The 22,127-nt window shown below is 41.1% G+C and overlaps 1 protein-coding gene across 5 annotated transcripts in view; it reads right to left on the bottom strand.

The window, feature by feature from the left end:
• Positions 1–22,127, bottom strand: part of NHSL1 (NHS like 1) — a 237,961-nt gene that overhangs the window by 80,351 nt on the left and 135,483 nt on the right. The window lies entirely within an intron of this gene.

Genomic DNA, 22,127 nt, shown 5'->3' with positions numbered 1-22,127 from the left:
TAGGATTCCTAAGTTTGGCATCCAAATTCAATCAGTGGGTCTGGGTGACAGAGCCTAAGTCATGTACCTGCAACTCTAGCTGCAAGGGAGTCTGGGAAATGAAGGTGTCAGCTTAGCTAACATGATAGGAGAAGTCAGGCCAGACAGGGAGTGAGATGGAGCTGAATGAGCCAGTGACAGAAACTGCTGCAGGATTTCTGGCCAAGTTCTTGAGAAAGAATAATTACAAGAGGCTCCAAAATCAATTGGGATTCATTGCCTTTTATATCTGTTTTTGATTCAGATCCAGAAATATAGTCATTTACATCTGATATTCCTAAATCAGCAGCTGAGAAAGTTGGAGAATACTTTTACTCAAATTGCATCAGTGGCCCACAAGTAGTATCCAACACCGTCACCTACTAAGTACATCAACTAAGTACACCTACTAAGTACATCAACTCAACACAGCCCAGGATTGGTTTCTTTCCATAGACTTCATTTTTGGAGAACTTAAAAAAAAAATTACAGCAGATTTTTAAAAAGACATGCTCAAAGTCACATTATATAAGAAAAATAATGGCAACAGAGGTGAGAGTGGAAGGTTCAAAGGAATGATTTTCAAGAAACTGGAATTATTCCATAGATTGTTGCAATCTGACTTCACAAATTAAAAGAGCAAGTTCGATAAACTCACTTTTCCAACTATCTTATGTAATTAAAATTGGAAAAAAAAATGAACAGAAACAATGCTAGAAAAGTTTTATGTTTGGCCTTAATTCTCTACTATATCATGTGTTCTCAGGAAGAAGACTGAATAATCTAAGCAGTGATATAGAAACTCTGATACTTACACATTCCAAAATGCCACTGAAGAATTAAACACTCCATAGGTGAGCCTCTATTGAGAGAACACAATTTTTCTGAGCACACTGCACAAATAAGCCATCTCTGGAATGAGGCAGGAAAAAAACACCATGTAGATAGTAATATCTTCAGCAGTATTTTTTCAAGGCATAATTTAGTGGTAATTTAGTGAATCTCCTTAAAAAATTCTATTTTGCTCTCCAATTTTTTCTTTTGATAAAATGACCTGAAGAAAGTCTTATCAAGAAACAAATGACAATCAAATGGAATTTCTATGTATCTCATTACTCAAAAATATTTATTTCTTCATAAACACCCTGATATTATAAAATAAAAGCATTAAATACTAACGTTCTTACCCAGTTTTTTAAAAACCAGAGAAATGGCATCTTGGATGAAGAAAGTAATTTACTGCCGTCTCGATATATGAATAATTTAATTTTGCAAGGCGAGTGTGACATGTGTACAAGATGTTTTTTAATCGTCATGATACATAGTCCACGTCAGAAGAGCAACAGGGAGCAGGGCAACTTTCGTAAACAATCTTTGAAAACAAGCACAGCTGTCTGCAGGCTGTTGTCTGGTGCTAGTTCTTTGTCACACTTCAGAAATGACGCTCCTCCACACACAACTAAGGGTTTCTAACAAGATGTCTGGAGAAGGATCCAGAACACTTACATTGGCCATATCGTATTTCTTATTCCCTCCATTTCAGGATTCAGAGAGGGTTGATTAGTAACTCTTTGCTTCCCATTTATATTACTGAAATGTTCTATCTCTAAAAAAGAACAGTGACAACAGAGCCTGAATGAGAAGCTGGTCAATTCCACCTTGAGTTCTAATTTTTGGAACAAACACATGAGCTTCAACCAGATCTCTCTGACCACTATCCAATTTTCCACTGTGTGGAGAACAGATTGTATACAAGTAACAGGAAGTAGGAAGCTACTGTGGTGAACTAGGCAAGAAATAATGGGGGCTTGAACTGGTGCTGAAAAAAGAAATGGGTGGATTCAAAATATATTTAGGAGGTAGAATAGAAAGGTTAGATGTAGGGGCTTCCCTGGTGGCGCAGTGGTTGAGAGTCTGCCTGCCGATGCAGGGGACACGGGTTCGTGCCCTGGTGCGGGAGGATCCCACGTGCCGCGGAGCGGCTGCGTCCGTGGGCCATGGCCGTTGAGCCTGCGCTTCCGGAGCCTGTGCTCCGCAACGGGAGAGGCCACAACAGTGAGAGGCCCGAGTACCCCTCCCCCCCCCCCCCCCCCCCCGCCAAAAAAAAGGTGAGATGTAGGACATAAAGAAAGGGAGGGATCAGTTAACTCCAGTTGTTGTTTTCTGCAGAATTTACCTTGGGGGAGGCTAGTGATGCTGTTTATTGAAAAAGGGAACCCTGGAGGGGGAACAGTTGAAGGGGAAGGGAATCAAAACATGCTCCAAGGGAGCCGTCCATGGGACCCGCAAGTGAAAATCTCACATGGCCAATTGTGCGTTAAGTCTGAAGCTCAGAGGAGAGGTCAGGGTCAGAGATTAAAAACAACTTGGAAAACAACAAGGTCCTACTGTATAGCACAGGGAACTATATTCAATATCCTGTGATAAACCATAACGGAAAAGAACGCTTTGCTGTACAGCAGAAATTAACACAACACTGTAAATTACTATACTTGAATAAAATAAATTTAAAAAAAAGTCTTGGAAATGAGCATACAAAAGGTACTTAAAAGCACTGAATGAGCTTGGAGGGGTGGGATAGGGAGGGTGGGAGGGAGGGAGACGCAAGAGGGAAGAGATATGGGAACATATGTATATGTATAACTGATTCACTTTGTTATAAAGCAGAAACTAACACACCATTGTAAAGCAATTATACTCCAATAAAGATGTAAAAAAGAAAGCACTGAATGAGAACACCTGGGGAAAGAAGGCAGGTAGAGAAGAGAACGGAGGGTTGAATCCTAAGGCTCTTGGTTAGAAAGAGGAAGAAAGAGTCAAGAAGTGGCCAATGAAGTAGGTTCTTAAACTCTAAGGGAGGAAACTGTATCAAAGGGGGGAAATAGTCACGTGCACAGAATGTGCTACTGAAGTGAGGCAAAGACAAAAATGTAAGCGCTGCATCCGGCCGCAGGGAAGCTGCGAGTACCCTGAGGGGATGCACGGCCTGCAGTGGATGACTGGTAATCCAGATCCACATCCACGAAAAAGAGAAGAGGCGGCGGGAAAGTGAGGAGGTTGGATGTAGACCTGTTTTATTAACATGTTTTGCTCTGAAGACAAAGAGAAAAATGGGTGGGCACGTAAAGGATATGTGAGGTCAAGAAAGTAGTTTCAAACTCTGAAATACGTCATTATAACATCCCTTTTCAGAAAGTTTTTGGTCTGTTTCTCTTCAAGCTCTCTGGTTTGTTTCTCTGTCCATGGGTCACTGAAAAGCCCTTTTTAGATTCACATTATTACAAAACAAGATTCAACAATCTGGGTTAATGAATGACAATAATCTTTAGGCATAAAGGGAGGGGATTATTTTCTGAATCGATGAGTTTCATTAATGGAAAAAAGAAAGGGTCTCCACCGCCCCCCCATTTCACCCTTTCCTGATCTCTTTGTATAGCATTTGCGATCTCCATCTTCCCACCAAACAATGGCTGGATACAGGTTCTAAACATTCCTGAGAAGAATCACTCATTTGGGCAAAAGGTACCCAGCAAGGCAATTACGGGAAGTCTGCTCCCCATGTCTTGCAGCTCACCCAGCATTTTTTTGTATTTAGGAAGAAAAAATTGTCATTGGGAGGTGGAGGGGGTGGGGAAGGCAATGGATTAATGAGAACATTTTAAGGTAAAAAAGCTGCAGCAAAATAGCTCCATATCTCCAGGAATAGAAGACAGTGCACTGAGACAGGGGAATTCTTGACTCCCTTGATTGGGAATTCTTGACATGGAATCATGAATACTGGAACAGAAGAGTAATGGAGAGTATGAAGTCTAAGGACATAAGAATGGGAAGCCCAAACCCATGTCTATGTTGTAGGTCTGGCCTGGTGCCAAAGAGCAAGATTGCTCTGTATTTTTAAAGGACAGAACAGTCTTTAGGGAGACAAAATAAAAACAATAGCTAGAAGTTAACAGTGCTTACTCTGAGCTGACCATTTCCATGCATTATCTCATTTAACTCACTGATGTGCTGATCACAGCCCTGAGTTGTCCTTGTGGACACAGAGACGCAGTAAGGAGCTAAGTAATTTTCAAAGGCCGTAAGCTTGTCCAGTGGTGGGGCAAGAATTAAAACCAGGTATGGGATGCTGGAAGCCCACTCCTAATTACTCGCCACTCCATAGGCCCTCTGGGGAAGTCTGTGGAAGGAATAATCACTTAACAAAGAAGACACAGCAAGCCAAGCCCCACACAGATGCACACAAAGCCCGAGAACCGAAAGCTAAATGTAAGCATAGATTTTAAGTGCACTTTTTATCAGGTACAGAAAAGTGCACAAATGGTTAAGTGAGCAGCTTACTGAATTGCCGCAAAGTGGATGTCCATGTAACCAGCACCCAGATCAAGACATAGATGGTTACCAGCTTCCAGAACTCCCTGTTCATGTCCCAAAGGTAACCACTACCCTGACATCATCACCAAAGATTACTTCTGCCTGGTTTTGAATTTTATATGATGGGAATCATACTCTTCTGTGTCTGGCATATCTCACTCAACACTATGTTTGTGATATCCATCTAGGTGGTTGCATGTAGCAGCAGTTTGTTTATTCTTATTGCTGTATGGTAACAGACTTACTCATCCATTTTATTATTAATGGACATTTGTTTTTTTCCTCATTTGGGGCTACTATGAAAAGTATAGCTGTGAACATTCTCATGCGTGTCATTTGGTGAACATATTTATATCTTTATGTTGGGTACATCACTAAAAGGGGAATTTGCTGGTTCATAGTGTGCATATATCCAGCTTCTACGCAGATAATGCCAAAAAGCTTTCCACAGAGGAAAGACCAGTAGAGTGATTTAAAGGTATTCTTCCACATCAAGTGAGTACTCAAGTAAAAACAGAATTTAAAAATATTGAAGGGATGTTCCTGTGATTATCACAGGACCATTCTTAAATATCAAAAATAAATTAAAAGGAGAGTCTTTGTCTTTGAAAATCATCTGAATGATGGAAGCCCTTCTTGCCAAATTTTCATGTAATAAAAGCCGAAGAGAAAATTGGTTGAAAGGGTGTTGAAAGGGTTGGCACATATAATAACTGGGCTGGCTACAAACTGGTAGAGACAGAGTAGCCTTTGGCCAAGGACTGCCATTTCTAGTCCTCACACCTTGATAGGTGAGACCTGGAACCTTACTGTGTCTGGGGCTTGGTTTTTTCACATCTGTAACGACAGAATCACACTAGTTGAGCTCAAAGTTCTATTTGGGGCACAAACTTATGTGCTATACATAGATAAAAGAGATGCTTCTAGCCTGTCAGAAACAGCAAGGATTCAGTCCTGTACAATCACTATATGCACCCCGAGCAAGAAGATATAAAATCATTTTATTTTGCTGCAAAATAAAAGACAACATAAAATCGGAGGTTCGCTAGGCTGATACAAGAGGGAATGCAGCAGAGTTCTAAGGACAACTTAAGTGTTGGGGAAATATTTGGGGGTCCGATAAGGAAGTCTATTAGGGAAAAAAATGATTTGAAAATATCTGGCCAAAATGATCACAAGATTAAAGATAAAATTTAAAATTTTATCTCGGGTCACAATGTTAAAACCCCATATTTTGTCATACACAGTCCCCACTTCTCTTCCTTCTTATATATGCCCCTTCCCTGCCCTCTCTTCTTTTACCCAGAACACCAGTAATATATGAACAAATTCCAGTGGGTTTGCCATTTTTCTCCAATTTTTACTATAAGCCATTTCAATAACTATGAACCTTCATACTTTTCCTGGAGTCAAGAGCTTGATTTTTATTCTTTTTTGCTTAAAAATACAAACATGTAAGTTTACTAATTTTCCTCTGCATGCAGTTTTGGCTACATTTCATCAGTTTTGAAGTTTAACTTTCTCTGTATCACTACTTTCAAGAGTCTACTTTTGTATTTAAATATCCTCATTTCCTTCTATTTTTTACCTGCAATACTAATGAATTTTAAAGTAACCTGACACAGGGTCTTAAGTTGAATAAAATCCATCTTGATAATATCCATAAAAAGTTTGTCAATCTTGGTCCTTTTTTTAAAAATGCCCCCAGCATCTATCCTGCTTCTTTACACTTACAGATATGCCTTAAAAAAAGGTAATACACCCCGTAACGTGTGTAACATTAGCTTCTTTGTCTTTACTTTGCAGTGTTTAAACAAGAAGGCAAATTAAGCCAGCTGTATAAGCAGCGCGCAAATCAATGCTGTCTCTCTTTGGGCTCCTCCTTTTTATCCTATTGACATATGAGGTCAAGAACAGCGCTGTGAGGCTGCACTGGATTTTGTACGGATAAGGCTTTCTTTCGTAGTTATATATTTTAGAAACTAAAGTTATGTGCAGAGGAAAAAGAAAAACAAAACAAAACAGTGAAACACCAAAACCCATACAGACATTTAGATGAACGTTCCAATGTGGCTCACAACCAGCAGCCTGGGACAGTGAATCAGGAAAGGCAAAAGTGCAACAACCGCAAAAGTTTCTGTTCTTTTTAAAATATGAAGTGACAAAAGAGTAATAAGGCTTCTAAGGCTTATCGCACTATGAAAACAAATCCCCTCATTTTCATGCGTGCAGAGCAGCTGAATTTATAGCTCCCGTCACCGGCAAGTCAGAGTGCAGCAGGATTACCAGTGTTCGGGCACTTGCTCAGAGCATCTGCATATGAAGAGTAAAAACAAGCGGGTAGATCCCTACCAATCCACTTAGGAAACAGAAAACGCTGAGTGAAAGGATCCTCTTTGACGCTGCAGTGTCACAAACAGCAGTTAGATTAACAGAGGCTGTGTGGCATTTAACACACATATAGGACAGAAAGAAAAACGGCAGTTAACAGTTATTGGGTGTAGACAGGTTCCAGGCAAGCTTTACATGCATTATACCATTGGAACTGCATGAAAATCTCATGAGTTAGGGAATTAGCATCTGTATATTAGAGGTGAAAGAGCTGAGACGCAGGGAAGGTAGGTGACTCCTGCCCCCTGCCATACAGTCACCTGCAGAGCTGAAGTCACCAGTGATCAGACAGCTCCACACAAGAGCCTGTGAACTGGATGCCAGACCTGTCTCCTAATTTATTCCTCCTCTGAGGTTCATGGGCCATTTTCCAGTTCATATTTTGTCATTTACTGGGCACTAGTAAATGGTACACATAAGACTCAGGTGAGAGGATCAGGGAGAGAAAGCAAGTTATTTGACATAATTATAAGGCTTTACAAGTAAATATAATGTCAGATGATTATACGATAAGCCTAAAATATCCAGATTTTGTTTCTGATATTTCTTTTTAAAATATATTCCTAATACTCAGAGAGAAACTGGAGTAATGAAGAATTATAAAGAGTGGTAGAAAGGAGAGAAAAAAACCCAAAGGTTTCCATTCAGAAGGAAGGGATGAAACATATTTACAAGAAAAACAATAAATAAGTAGATCTAGGTTAATAAGTGTGCCCAAGGAAGTGTGAGGACCAAGGAAGAAAGGAAATGGAGAGAGAAATTTAGTAGCCAGCTTGGTCTTCAAACACCACTAGGCAGGAGCTCTGCTCTCATACTAAGTAAATGTTTCTTTTGAAAAGATAAATATGCAGAGACAAAGACAAGAGACTGACTTAGAAAAACAAGAAAATGTACACAATATCTGAGGGATGAAATGAATGTGCAGAAGGTCAAATGAAACTCTTATTTCTAAAGTCAAAATTACATCTCAAATTCATTACACATATAAAATAAGCAAAGCAAGCAAAAAAAATTTTGTTGGCGGTGCTGCCCCATCCGGTCAGTAGCCCATTCTTTTTAATTTTCATTCTTCAACTAGTCATTCAAAGAATTATCTATAAGGTTGTTATTTCCCAATATACCGTGCTCTGAGAGGGATAGATACATTTGTCCTCTCAGGCGGTTGTCAATTTCTACAAAGGCGAGTGAGCGAGCAGGGTTATCAACTCTGTTAATTTCTGACTCGGCTGTTATCATCCTATGTAGACACAACTGTTTCCTATTTTGATACCAAGTCAACTGTTTTAACATTTAATACAGACAAATTTACCACATTGACAAAGCACGGCCCAGACTTAAGTCTTTGCCTGTCCTGTACATCACAAATAAAATGAATGGCTTTTAGAATTGCAACATGAGAGTACAGTATTTCTTAAATGAAGTCACAATCAAATCCTCTCTCTTTTCCTTAACAAAAGATTATATATATTTCGAGCATTTGGGGCTTGACGGGGCCTTTGACAGAGAATAGCTCTCATAAAGGCAATATTAGAGAAACTATGCTAAAAGGAAGTAAACATCTTAAATGTCCTACTTTTATACAACACTTGGAAAAACTGAGAATGAGCCTTTGATACCGTACTACCAAACACAATCTTCATTCCTCATATTGTTAACCTTTCCTGAACCAAGTCAGCATATAATAACATAAGATTCCCTTGGTTGATTTTTCCACTGGAGCCTTTAGAAGTCTAAGACACACTCATGGGCATGCTTCGGGTCAACTCTGATGTTCCGGAGGTCAGGGAAAGATCTCAGATCAGCCGGAAGGAAAGACCCCTCACAGCTATCAGAAAGAGCATTATTTTAGTGTCTGTCAAACATAGCCCATTCAACATGAAGGGCCACCGGAAATCAAGTGTCCTAACAGAAAGGTTCCCAAACTAAGAAGCTCCCATACGTCAGCCCCACTTTTGTTTTAACAAAATACCATGAATTCAGCACCTTAAAACCATACCCACTTATTTATCTCGGGGCTGTACAGCTCTGTGAAGTCCAGCAGGCTTGGCTGGGTTCTCTGCTTAGGGTCTCACAAGGCCTACATCAAGGTGTCGGCTGGTGTGGGCTCTTACTTGGAGGCTGTAGAGGAAGAGCGGCTTCCAAGCTCATTCAGGTGTTGGCTGAATTCAGTTCCTTCTCAAGGTTTCCCGGTGGCTCCCCCCATCTTCAAAGCTGGCAAGAGCACACTGAATCCTTCCCACACTTGGAGCCTCTCCCACTCCCCCTTCGCCAGCGGCTCTGGTCTTTAAGGCTCATGTGATTACATGAGGCCCACCCTAGATAATCCCGGCTAATCTCCCCTTCTTAAGGTCACTGAGTAGTAACCTTAATTACATCTGCGAAGGCCCTTTTTGCCATGTAGTGTAATACGACGACAGGCATGGCGCCAGCCGATGGACATCACGGGGCCAAAGTCTGCATATCACGCTTGGTGGAGCAGAGAAGCGGTATTCCATGACTTGGATTCCTCATTCCAGAAGACTCAAACATACTATCTTAGCTTGATAATCAATTACGGCTCCATCATTAAATCGTTTATCTGTACTTGTCTTGAATGGGTTAATATTTTTGGTATGCACCACCATCCACGTCATAAATCCCTAGACCCGAACACCTGCCTTTAGTTGACAATATCCATGTCATTTATTCCTACAGAATAATGTGGTCCTGCATCCCAAACATGGTTTTCCCAGGTAAAGCCCAAATTACTTTAGGACTTTTTTTGGGCATAGTTACTTCTTCCCAGACAAAAAAAAAAAATCTTACTTGTGCAAGTCTTAATGCATTTCAACTCCCTGGAACCTACTTAAAGAGAACAGTTGGAAATGAGCCTCAGTATCCCAGGTGTGAAAAGTTTATAACTTTATACACGGGCAGGGTAATGTTTTCTATTTCGCTTCTAATACTAAGCCAGATGATACACCAGAATCTTCCCTCATATTTTTAAAAGATTTTCAAATATGAATGAATTAACTCAACCAAGTCTTCTGTGATTCTTGGCATCAAGGACAATGACTGATACAAATGCCCTGCCTTCTAGGTTCCCATTGCCTAGCACAAGAAGACACACAGCTGCATGACAATGTGACAGGCAGCACGGAGGAGGGCTTAAAAACCGGCTTTGGAATGTTAGTGATGGAGAGCTTCCAAGACGAGGTAATGTATGAACTAAGTCCTGTCGGTCCAATCTAAATGTTAGGTAGATGTGACGGGAGAAGCAGATAGTCCTCCTAAGCTGAGGGTCCTGACAAGTGCAAAGAAAGATGAGCAAAAGTGGTGAATGTGGATGGGGGGAAGAGGCAAGTGAGCGTTGAGGCTGAAGAGGAAAACAGAGAGATGTTCTTTTATAAAGGGCTCCCCTGCATCATATTAAAGAAGTTAAACTTTATCCTGAAGGCAATGTTATGGGTGGGGGCGTGCGGAAACTGAAGCGTTACAGTAAGAGAAGAAACACGATGAGGTCTGTTACATTCTGGATAGGGTCTGAAGTAGGGGATCAGAGAGCAATTAGCCTAGAATCAGAAAGTTAGACTCCCGATAGACCAATAAAAGCATGAAATGCTAAGTCATCACACTAAGGCAGTGCTAGCCCAGGGGATGAAGAGGAGAGGCAGGTTCCAGAACATATTAAAAAGGTGGAATTGACAGGAAGTGTAGGAAAATGAAAGAGGAGGAAGCAAGAGAATTGCCAGTTTCCCCAATAACATTCCAGGTACTTTATCTCATTTGATTCCCACAAAATCACCCCTTCAAGTAGGCAGGGCAGCCACTTCTATTTATTAGATGGGGAAAACGGCTCAGTGGTTAAGTGACTTCCTCAGAGTCAGTAAATGATAGACTCAGGATGAGAAACCCTCTCTGACTCCTAGGTTAAAGAGTCTTTCTGCTTCACATGCAAAAATTTTACTGGTGGTTAATCACATCATGCAGATTTCAGGCTCACTATCCTGAATGTGCATTTTAGTAAGATCTCAACTGGTCATTAAAATGATGGATGGGTCCACCATTTTCTTTCTTTCTTTTTTTTTTTTCCTGCGGTACGCGGGCCTCTCAACTGTTGTGGCCTCTCCCGTTGCAGAGCACAGGCTCCGGACGCGCAGGCTCAGCGGCCATGGCTCACAGGCCCAGCCGCTCCGCGGCATGTGGGATCTTCCCAGACCGGGGCACGAACCCGTGTCCCCTGCATCGGCAGGTAGACTCTCAACCACTGCACCACCAGGGAAGCCCCACCATTTTCATTTTATTTGAGCTGAAAACACAACCTACAGGTTAAAGTTCCTGTAATTTTTAATAACCATAATAGTTCACAGAGATAAAGGGGAAGAAATAAAGTCCTTAATGCAGCTAAGCACTCATTCACTAACATATTAATAAAGCACCTCTAGGTACACTCTGATATAACGTCCTGAATAATAACCAGCTTGTTCTCATAGTACCTAACATGGACAGAAAAACACAGGGACCAAATTGTAAGCATATTGACGGAGAAAATGGGGAACAAGTGTTGTAATGGAAATAGAGTGAAATGCATACAGGGGAACCCTAGAAAATAATCCAGTGGATCTGAAAATTTAGAATCAGGGATAGGAAGGCCAAATGAGATAAAATTTCAATAGAAATATTTAAATAGATATAAAAAGGAAAAAGTCCCATATTTAAATGATGACTTGCTAAAAGAAAATAATCTCATATTTCTAAAGATAATTTTACCACTTTCCTTTTATCTACAGTCAACTGCCCATTCATGCGACTACGCATTGGAGCAGAGTTTTGTTTTGTTTTGTTTTGTTTTTGTTTTTTTCCAATTGAAAACTCAAGAGGGAAGAAAGTGCTTAAAGGCTGCGCTTCTCCTTGGTGAGTAAATCCCCGGTCCTTTAGGAGAAGTGTAACCACTTCAGGGTGGTGCTTGAGAGGAGCCAGCAGGGGGCTGGCCATTTCCCTGGTGGTGACCTGCCACTTCAAAGACCAAGGTACCTGGGAAGCACGTCTCCCTGCCTGTCACCACAAAGTCTAGACCCATTTGTTCTGAATGTTTGAATTTCTAGAAACACATTAACCTTGCTCCTCCTCTCTGATCAGCTTCCCCCTCTTAACAAGCCATTAATGACTGAAATCGTTGCACTAGGTTATTCTATAAGGTTGTATAGAAAATAAAACTTTGAAAGTTAAAAATCTTTCTTGCTCTGCTTATTGCCTGCATATTTTCCATCCCATTGAAAGTAGAGAAATCCACTTTTCTATTTTAAGTTATCCTCAGAAGAGTCCATTTATTTTCATGGAGAGTGATGGATGAAGTCCTTTCCACCTAAACTAGGTTAACTATTACATTTCATTCCTTTAATCACAGATACCAATTGGAATTCTTTCCTGGTCAAGATAACGGGATAAGCCCTCACGGAGCTTAGAATCTAGTGGGGAAGCCACAGCACCTTTCACTACCAAACACATGACAATGGTATGTCATAAAGAACCTGCAAATCTCACTCAACGAGTGGGTCAGAGCCTGCCCTCCATTTTAATAATGCTATGAAAGGGGAAAAAAAGCCGGGGTTCTATGAAAGAGTGAAATATCAAGCACTTATCATGAGAGGACTTTTTGATATTCCTTATAACAAACCAAGGCTCAGCAAAACAAGTATATGCGGGCTTCCCTGGTGGCGCAGTGGTTGAGAGTCCGCCTGCCGATGCAGGGGACATGGGTTCGTGCCCCGGTCCGGGAGGATCCCACATGCCGCGGAGCGGCTGGGCCCGTGAGCCATGGCCGCTGAGCCTGCGCGTCCGGAGCCTGTGCTCCACAACGGGAGGGGCCACAACAGTGAGAGGCCCGCGTACCGCAAAAAAAACCCAAAAAAACCAAAACCAAGTATATGCATAAGAATAAAAACTCTGAGCTGCTTATTAAATATTTCTGTTAGCTTCCTAATATGGATAGGCTCCCTACTGTTTAGTTCTAACTTAATCCCTATCAAAAAAAAAAAAAAGCCATGGGAATCAATTTTCCAAAATTCCAACAGAAACTCTCTTATCAAATTTATTTCTTAAAAACTAAAGGTACACCTTGGTAGCTGCATTAAATACACAAATGGCTACATTTGATGATAAAATGAGACAGACTGGAATGATCTTCATTCCCACTACAGAAAAGATGAAGGCATCTCATGAAAGACCACATCTTCCACGGGCACCGGACAAGAACACTACTCACCTGGGGCTGTGGTTTCAGCAAGGAAACCTTTTCATTTTCTGCCAGAATGAAGGATCTGACACAGCTACAAGTTCTGTGGTTCTCAGAAAACCACTCTTCTCCTCTATGGTTTAGTTTTGGCCTGTGATTGATGTTCCCAAAACAACGGGAAATTGCCAAGGCCTGAGCTTTTACTCTGAGCGCAAGGTGTCTTGAGCAAAGGAGTGGCGTGAGCTCACTTAGGTTTTCAAAGGTTCACTCTGGCAACCGGGTTGAAAACAGGCTGTCAAGGGAAGCTGTGATAGTTGTCCAGGTGAGACCCAGCAACGAGCTGGCAGTAGAGGTGGCCAGAGGTAGTCAGATCCCAGAAAAGAGTTTTTTTAATTGAGTCAATAGGATTTTCTGACATTAAACGGGGGAGGTTAGCAGGGAAACAGGAATCATATATGACTTCAAGGTTTATAGCCTGCTCAACTGCAAAAGTGGATTTGCCACCTATGGAAATGAGGAAGATTGCGGTGGGAGAGATGTGGGGACAAAGCGGGAAGGGGACCAGGAGAGTTCATGAGGTCCTTCAGACATCCAATTGGAAACGTGGAGGAGGCAGTTGGATATTCACATTTGAAATTTAGGGGAGAGGTCCCAGTTGGAGATAGAAAGGTGGGAATTATCAGTACATCACAAATACTAGATTCCCTTACTGAAAAGCAGCAAAGGGCTCTTGACATTGATTAGAGGATTATCTTAGAATTGACATGAGAATTCTCGCTGTGCGGCGAGGAAGCACGACTCTGGCAGAGAGAAGCCTGCCTGTTCTCTCGCTTCTCTATCGGGCATCCCTACAGCCTGACCTAATTGCAGACGTCACAGGGTTGCTATGGGGCCGATATCACGCGGGAGACAGAGAAAGGTAGCTGGTCTTCATACACAGAGCAGGAAGGCCACTTTCCAGTGTTGAAATGAGGGAAAGGGAAAATTAAAGAAAACCTAGTCAAACACTGTCCAAAATAGCAGTCGGGGAGAACCCTTTGGTATGTCATGTGCCAAAGGAATCTCATCTATTTTAGGGGCTCCTGTTTTCCCCTCAGTTCACAGACACTTTATCTTTTGCAGATAACACTCCAACAATGGATCTATTCAACCATTTCATGAAGGTGAGTGAGAGGCGGGGAGCAACTAAGACAAACTCACTTCTAGCCAAATGTGTTACTATAAGCCAAAATAGCATATAAATAAAGATTTATAATGTCTGCCATGCCAACATTAACTTTCTGTGGGAAGCAGAAAAGACACTGGACCTTTAAGCTTTAGATGTTCGCAATAGGTGACTGAAAAGAAGCTGTCTCTGTTGTAATCATATAATCCCAAACCTAAAAGTGATCGCAAATATCAAACTAATGTTTTATCTCGTGTTAACCAATGCTTTAAATCATGCTTAAAGCCATCAAAAATTTACTCATCTGCATTCAGTCCTTCCGGCGTTTATGGACCCTGCTTTTTTGGAGGAATGGACACACAATGTCATCTTTCGAGTCTGCTTTTTTTAACTTCCTTTGTAGTTTACTGACAGTTCAGCTGGACAACTCCTACACTCACGAACCTGTTCTCTCTGAGGTGGAAAATGGGCCAATTAACAATGGAAGAAGGAATTGAGTGAAAGGAGAAATACTCCAGCGATTAAGGAGAGCCAGTTACCGATTCCTCAACAGTCAACCTGAAATAAGGACATGTCTACCTATGAAGGATAAAACTTCCCACCCATCCGTTCCTCTCGTCTATAGATATGCAGAGATTTTTCTGAATACAAAGCAGTTTTATAAAAGGCACCATACGAGCAGCCCAAATCTTGTTTTAAACTGTTATCAAGTATTTGTTCTGCCAGGAACATTTCCATTTCCAAAAAGGAATGGTTTTCGTCTCAACTGCTGTGGGAGCAAACACTTCCGCTGGAGCAGTTAGAACCACGTCAGGATACTCTCCTTGGCCTCCCCCGCTTTCAAAATATTTGTGTTGCTACAGTGCTCATTTGCCAGTATATGTGACTTATGATTCTTTGTATTCATCTGGGTGTATTTATACAAAGGTGACTCCAGAAAACTTTACCAAAGTTGGTGTAAATATGTTGCAATGAAAAACCAGAAGTATATCTGCCTTTTTTCACTATATATGATCGTTGCATTGTATTCGCAAATTGTGGTAGAAGTGGGTCTTTACTTTCACAAGCCCAAGGTAAGTCTAATCAGTAACTTTATGAAGCACTTAGAGAGGTCACATCTAACTAACACTACTACATACTCGTGAGAAAAGGTCCAGCATTTTATGTAAGTTATTATTTAATCCTTGATCTTTTGTCAGGCAGCTGCTACTCTCATAGCTAAGGAGATCTTTACTCAAGCTTATGTTATTAACGGACAGAGCTGGGATTTCTTGAATCTTCTTCATAGATTAATCTGTTACTGTTTTGTTATCTGGGTCATCATTAGCGGGGAAACCCTTTAAAAAGTCTCTGGCTTTGCTTTGTTCTCAAAGTCAATCTTGGGGGAAAAAGGAACCCCCAAATCAGGCGCAAGCTGTAGTGCCTTTTGAGAGGAAAGGAAAGCAGCTGGAAAGGTCTTGGGCGCCGAGGAGTCCTGGGCCTGGAAGAAGTCCAGGACCGTGGGAGATGGAAGGCTTTCCTGGGGCGGGGGGAGCCAGGCACACGGTAAGCACCCATTAGCATCTGATGAATTAACACTTACACCCTAAACTCTGTCAAAACAGTTCGGTCAGATGTGATGAACCTCAGAGGTATTTCAGAATATCAACAAGTTTTGTATGAATCTAGATATATAAAGTAGCCACCTTGGGATAATATTGGCCTTTTTTTGCATACAACTAGGTATTCTGTTATAGCAACATTTTTGCAGGAAAAGAAGGAACTACAGCCTCCTTTGTCCTCTTAAAAATGAGGAAAGGGTTAAAGAAAAACTCCAAATTTGTAAGAGATGGCCAAGGAAGGAGAGACGGAGTACCATCTGGGGCTAGGTGCTCCCACATGCCTTGTTCTCCCTCACCATGCCACCTCACAGGCATCTTCTGAGGCTCCCTCTTCATTTGCTGAGGAACCTTTTCTGTTTGAAACCAGAAAAGGCACTACTCTCAGCTTCTCAGTTTCCCCAGCCAACCTTCTACCAACTCTGGAATCTCCTGGACTCCTGCCTTTCCTGAAGCCACCTTAACCATTCTGGACGCCCTCTCTCTTCCCTGTCTTAAGAACACCCCGGGCAAGTCGCAGGGCACCCCTCCGCCCCTCCCCCTCCACATATCAGAGAGCAGAGGCCGGTGTCCCAACTTTCATTCTAAAAGTTTCCAAAGCTTGCACAGTTTCACTCAGTGAAATAAAACCACAAGGAGAATAGATGTCCTCTTATGGTCATCAGAGGAGGGAATTTTTCTCTTTTGTTTCCAAATGCTGTCTTGCCTCTTGCCAAATCTCTCAAGAACAAACATGTAATATATAATCTGACCTTTGAGAACCATACTCCACTTAAATATAAATTCACTTAAACTATATTTCAACTCCCAGTTTCTAAAGCTCAATTTATGCTATTTATATCTTTTTGTTATAAGAAGACATTCCAACGAAGAAGTGGCGACAAGCACTCACACTGCTCTTATCGTGCAAGCCCACCCCCCCAAATTAAGTCCTCATTCAAGCCAGCATGGCCTTTGTCTCAATGGCTCTCAGTATTAGCCACATTTTGACAGTAACAACAATACAAATTCTAAACCCAATTTAAGTTAACAAAACCCGATAAACATGACATAATCAGCAGATGGAGCACGGACACTGCTCATATATGATACCCAATAGTTGGTCATTATACTACTGCCTGTCAAATGAAGACCTCTTAATTTCAAATCCAACTGCTATGTATGATTTTAAAAAACAATGGACATTTTTCAAATCTAGGAATATCCATCTTCCTACCCTGCGTCCCCAATACGTTCAATCATGCAAAAGCTATTAATTGCTTAAAGGCCCTTAGGTTGTTCGGCAGTATTTTCTTCTGATGTTTAAAATAGAAAAATACGTACCCCTGCATACCTTTGTGCCTGGCTGATGGTGGTGACATGATGTCCTGAGTGGTAAATTGCCTTTATCACACTGGTCCATCTGCCTTCGTCTATTAACTATCACCTTTACTAACGCGTGTGCAGATTACTGATCTGCACCTTCGTAACCAGAGGGAGTTCAAGCCAGCTTAGGTATGATGCAGCCCCCTCAATGAGCAATCAGAGGACGAGGAGAGGAGGAAAGGGAAAAACTAGAAAAAAAGAGACACGGAAATCAGCAAAGAAAGAAACCAAAAATAGGTAAAAATGGGACAGGAGATATTCAAATGGAGAATCTAACGGAAACCTCTGCCAAAGCTTTTGGTAATTCGAGTCATTTGATTCAGTTCCACCAAATCACCCAGGGCACTATCCTTGCACAGAGCATGCTCCACAGACAAGCAGACCCCCAGCCCTGCGTGCTTCAGGCAGCAAAGCTCTGTTAACTGCTCTTTCATTCCTTAAGGATGGCATCTCCTAGTTTTTATTATATCACCTCTTCAGCACAGTGATCTGGCTTCTACTGCAATGTATTTAAAAGCAAGATTTTGATTAGTAGTGGAAGGAAGAAAGAGAACTGGAAAGCGTGATAAAGTTTTCAAGGGAAAGACAAAGGAAATAAAGGGCTAGCTTTGTTTGGTTTATTAAATTTCAAGGGCTTTGCCCGCCAGTTTGAAAAATGCATGATATCATCAGTGTGTTTATTAAAAGTGCTACTTTAAATTGCAGATTTAGCAAATGCGAATTCCTCTTGGTAGCTATAGGTTATGGGCTAGCAATTATATGCCATTTTTAAATGAAAGGAGGAAAGGCTTGCAGGACTGTGGTCCTAAAGGCTGCTCCTAATTTAAGTAAAACTCAAAATCTGAATGTATGATAATGAAATGTCCAGATTCACACAGATGCAATATTCCCAGGGTCACTTTGCATTTTGATTGTTCAAGCCTTTTAAAATGATGCTCAGAATCAAATAGTAAAATAACATGAACCTTGCTCAACACTTACTTGACAGGTTATTACTGGATTTAAGAAGGGGCGGGGAACCTTCCAGAGCAAATGGTTGCTTGCTAACTTGAAAAATGCACTTGTTTCAGCACAGAAATAACAAATCTGCTTCTGATTCCAGACATTATTTTCCAAATGTTGCCAAGAAAAGAATCTAAGGAATTCTTTTACATGTACAACATACACGAGACAACTGGAAAGAGGCCTGTGATCTGTTCCAGGGTGCACGAGGAGGAAGGACAGAGCTGAATTTCTACGATGAACTGCCCTCTCGGGAGCAGAAATACATGCCTGACATAGTTCATAGCTGTAATCTCCAACATAACTCTGCTATTATTGGACAACCTAAAGGCTTTCCTAAATCTGTAACTTGTGAAGCAGAAAAGGATGCAGACAGGACCCTACCATGCTGAGTATGTAGGCAGCTGGGATACACCCACTGTACAGAATGCACCACTTTTCCAAACCATGAAACTCAATTTCTGGATCTTGGATGACAGTAAGAGGAGAGGAAGGGAAAGAATCTAGTCCAACCCCAAAGCCAGGTTTAAATCCCTGGAGAGAATGCCGGCCAGGTAAAATCAATATTAAATTCAGAAACTTAAGATTCACGATTCTCACGAAACGCACTGAAATTATTCTTAGAGTACAAAAGGATGTATGTACTAATCCTTTCCATATTAAGAGTGAGGACACTTTTAAAAATACCTTATGTTTTAAACGCAACTACACGGAAGTACCCTACTTTAACATTTCAAAAATTAGGTAATGAGAAAGTCAATGATTCAAAAGTACATAACTTAGCATGCATCACTTCTGTTATATTAATAAGGGAGGAACTTAACAGAATCCACTTTGGAGAGAAGGAGATAATAGGAGAATTCTGAGAGACCGGTTCATCCAACAGCCTGAGCGGAACTAATGCAACTGTTTAAATTTTTGGCTCACACTGAGTTGACTGCAGTGAACTGAAGTTCAATTTTGTTTTTTGTTTTTCCCCATCTCAGCAGGATCAGAGTACATTGAAGGAAACTGGATCCCTTATAGGAAATAAAAAGGCAACATTTTCTTTTGCTTGACTGATCGTAGTGGGTACATTCAACCCTTCTACCTACACATACAAACTTGTCAAACTGGCAATGCTACACATTTCAAATACATTATCACAGCAGCTACACTGGACAGCCATTCTTACAGCTCTCCATTAAATACACCTCCTATAATGCTACCCTCAATCCATGTGGCTATGCATGGTCCATTCTCATAGAGTGACTAATGTCCCCCCCAAAATCCATGTCCACTGGGAACCTCAGAATGTGACCTTATTTGGAAGTAGAGTCTGCAGATGTAGTCAGTTAAGATGAGCTCATATACTGGATTAGGGTAGAACCCAAATCCAATGACAGGTGTCCTAATAAGAAAATCAAGTGACAGAGAGTCACAGAGAGACACACAGGTAGAAAGGCCATGTGAAGACAGAGTCATAGGTGCTGCCACAAGCCATGAAATACCTGAGGCCACCAGAAACTGGAAGAGGCAAGGAAAGATTCTGCCCTAGAGACTTCACAGGGAACAAGACCCTGTCAGCACCTGAGGTCACACTCTAGCCTCTAGAACTGAAAGAAGAAATTCCTGTTTTAAGCCACTCACTTGGTGGTAATTTGTTATAGCAGCTCTAGGAAACTAATACAGAAGTGTCTACTAACTATACAGATTTGTCTACTTACAAGCGCCAATGCTTTGTTACCAGTCTACAGTAAGATTACTACAGAAAATGAAATAAAATGTTTAAGAACTTTATTACACCTGTTTGACATTGTGGTGACAGCCCACAGCATGTGATTTTATGTTTTACAAAATACTTATCTGTGATAGACTGGAAATTAAAAGAAAAAGATAGTCTTCAGAGTTAAGAGATGTACTGAAAAGATAATTAATATTTATAAAGATGAAGCTGGTGCACTGTAATTAAGAAATCTGCATTTCTGAATCGTCTCGGAGAAACTTAATTATGTTCCATGCAGTTTTGGAAGTAAAAATATTTTATTCTGATTTTTTGAATAAAGTCATCCATGAATGGTATATAATATATGCATGGTAGTTTCCTGTGAATCATATTATTTGACTGGCTGGAAACTCACTTCCCAGACTGCTGATTACACAGTGAAGGAACAACATACCTCGGCTTTGTTAACGACAAGGACCTTGGCAGAACTTGAGAGAACATCTTCCCAGAGACTGGGAGCTCAGATGTTGCCCATAGGAAGCAAACGTGGGTGGAGTGAATGTATCTGAGCTATTTCAATGGCAACAGTAGAGGGTGATCGTAACTATACGAGCTATTATAGCCAACAACAGTGACAAAGATGACATCTCTCTTCCAAGAAGACACTTTTTCTAGCACCAAATTGACCAAAAGCTGAGTAGACATGACTTCCGAAAAAAAGAAGTATAAACGGAAAAAAGGAAACCCTGAATCCATGTGGGAGGCTGTCTGATGTGTCTTCTTCAACAATTAAAAGAAATACACAAAGACACAATTGAACCCAAAAGACGGGCAATCATGCTTCCTTTAATGTCCACACTAATCATAACCAATAGCTCCTAGGACCTCAGGGAGCCACAGAAACAGGCCAATTAATGAAGTCCTCTGAAAAAGCCTCCATCAGAGGGAAACACAAACGCAGTAGGAATACAAAGCAACACAAGCAGCCCTTGATATTCCTGTGTTTAATCTCACTCACCATGACTTTATCTTGGGTTGGCCTCACGTGTAGGACAGAGGGCAACCTAAAAATCATTATTGTAAATCAAGAGGCTATAAATCACAGGAAGAGAGCAAAATGTCAAATGCTGTCCTGGCTGCTGGGAGATGGGAAAGTGGGTTGTTTTTTTTTTAAAAGGGATCGTGGAGTCCTGATTAGAACACACACTTCAGCATGAAAGCATTCAGTTGTCATCACATGCCATTCACTTGACTTTCTAAAATCTCCCAAGTTACCTCGGAAACTAAGAGTCCATGAAATTGATATATTCTTTAATAAAATGAAATTGCTGTGATGGGAATGGGTGGAGGCAAACACGCTGAAGCAGCGGAAGTCATGCCCTGCAACAACTCCACACCTGAATTCAATTAAAAATCCTAAACCGGAAGCTGTCATTAGATCATAATGATTTCAGCTGGGGAAATGACACTCGGTTAGGAGGCACACTCATCCAATGATACTGAATTTTGGCTCTTCATAGTTACACTTTTTATTTGTGCAAACAATTTTTTGAGAAAGCATCAGGAAAGCCCATAACTCATTTCACCTAAAATTATTTTTCAGAAATATTCAAATTCATTTCTGCTGATGGGGCTCCTTAGAAATCCATTGCAACTAGATACACTTTAGAGTAAGAATTAGTTGAATTCTTTTTTTTAATAAATTTATTAATTATTTATTTTGGGCTGCATTGGGTCTTCGTTGCCGTGTGCAGCTTTCTCTAGCTGTGGCGGGCTCTAGGCGTGCGGCCTTCAGTAGTTGTGGCACGCTGGCTCAGTAGTTGTGGCTCGTGGGCTTTAGAGCACAGGCTCAGTAGTTGTGGTGCACGGGCTTAGTTGCTCCGCGGCATGTGGCATCCTCCCAGACCAGGGCTTGAACCCGTGTCCCCTGCACTGGCAGGTGGATTCTTAACCACTGTGCCACCAGGGAAGCCCCCTAGTTGAATTCTTAGGGAGAGAAAGATGTGATGTTCTTTTCTGCTTTTACCCCGTCGATTTGATCAAACTTATACCAACCATATAAACAAACAACCCAAACTCAAAGTTTAATATTAAAGACTTTGGTCGTTTTTAAGGTGTCAGGGTTAAATCTATAAAGGGTGAGACTGGAGAACCCTGGTCAACACCTCAGTAATAGACTCAGGACAAAGGGGCAAATCAGCAAAGCAAGCCAGGACCACTTTATTTCCAAAAATTAAAAAGCCATGAAGAATTTCGCATCAACACAATGATATACACCAAAAGATATGAACAAAATAG

Source organism: Delphinus delphis, chromosome 14 (genome assembly GCF_949987515.2).
Source record: "Delphinus delphis chromosome 14, mDelDel1.2, whole genome shotgun sequence".
NCBI lineage: Eukaryota > Metazoa > Chordata > Mammalia > Artiodactyla > Delphinidae > Delphinus > Delphinus delphis.
The sequence above is the reverse complement of the archived record's forward strand: the minus strand, read 5'-3'. Positions and strand labels throughout refer to the sequence as shown.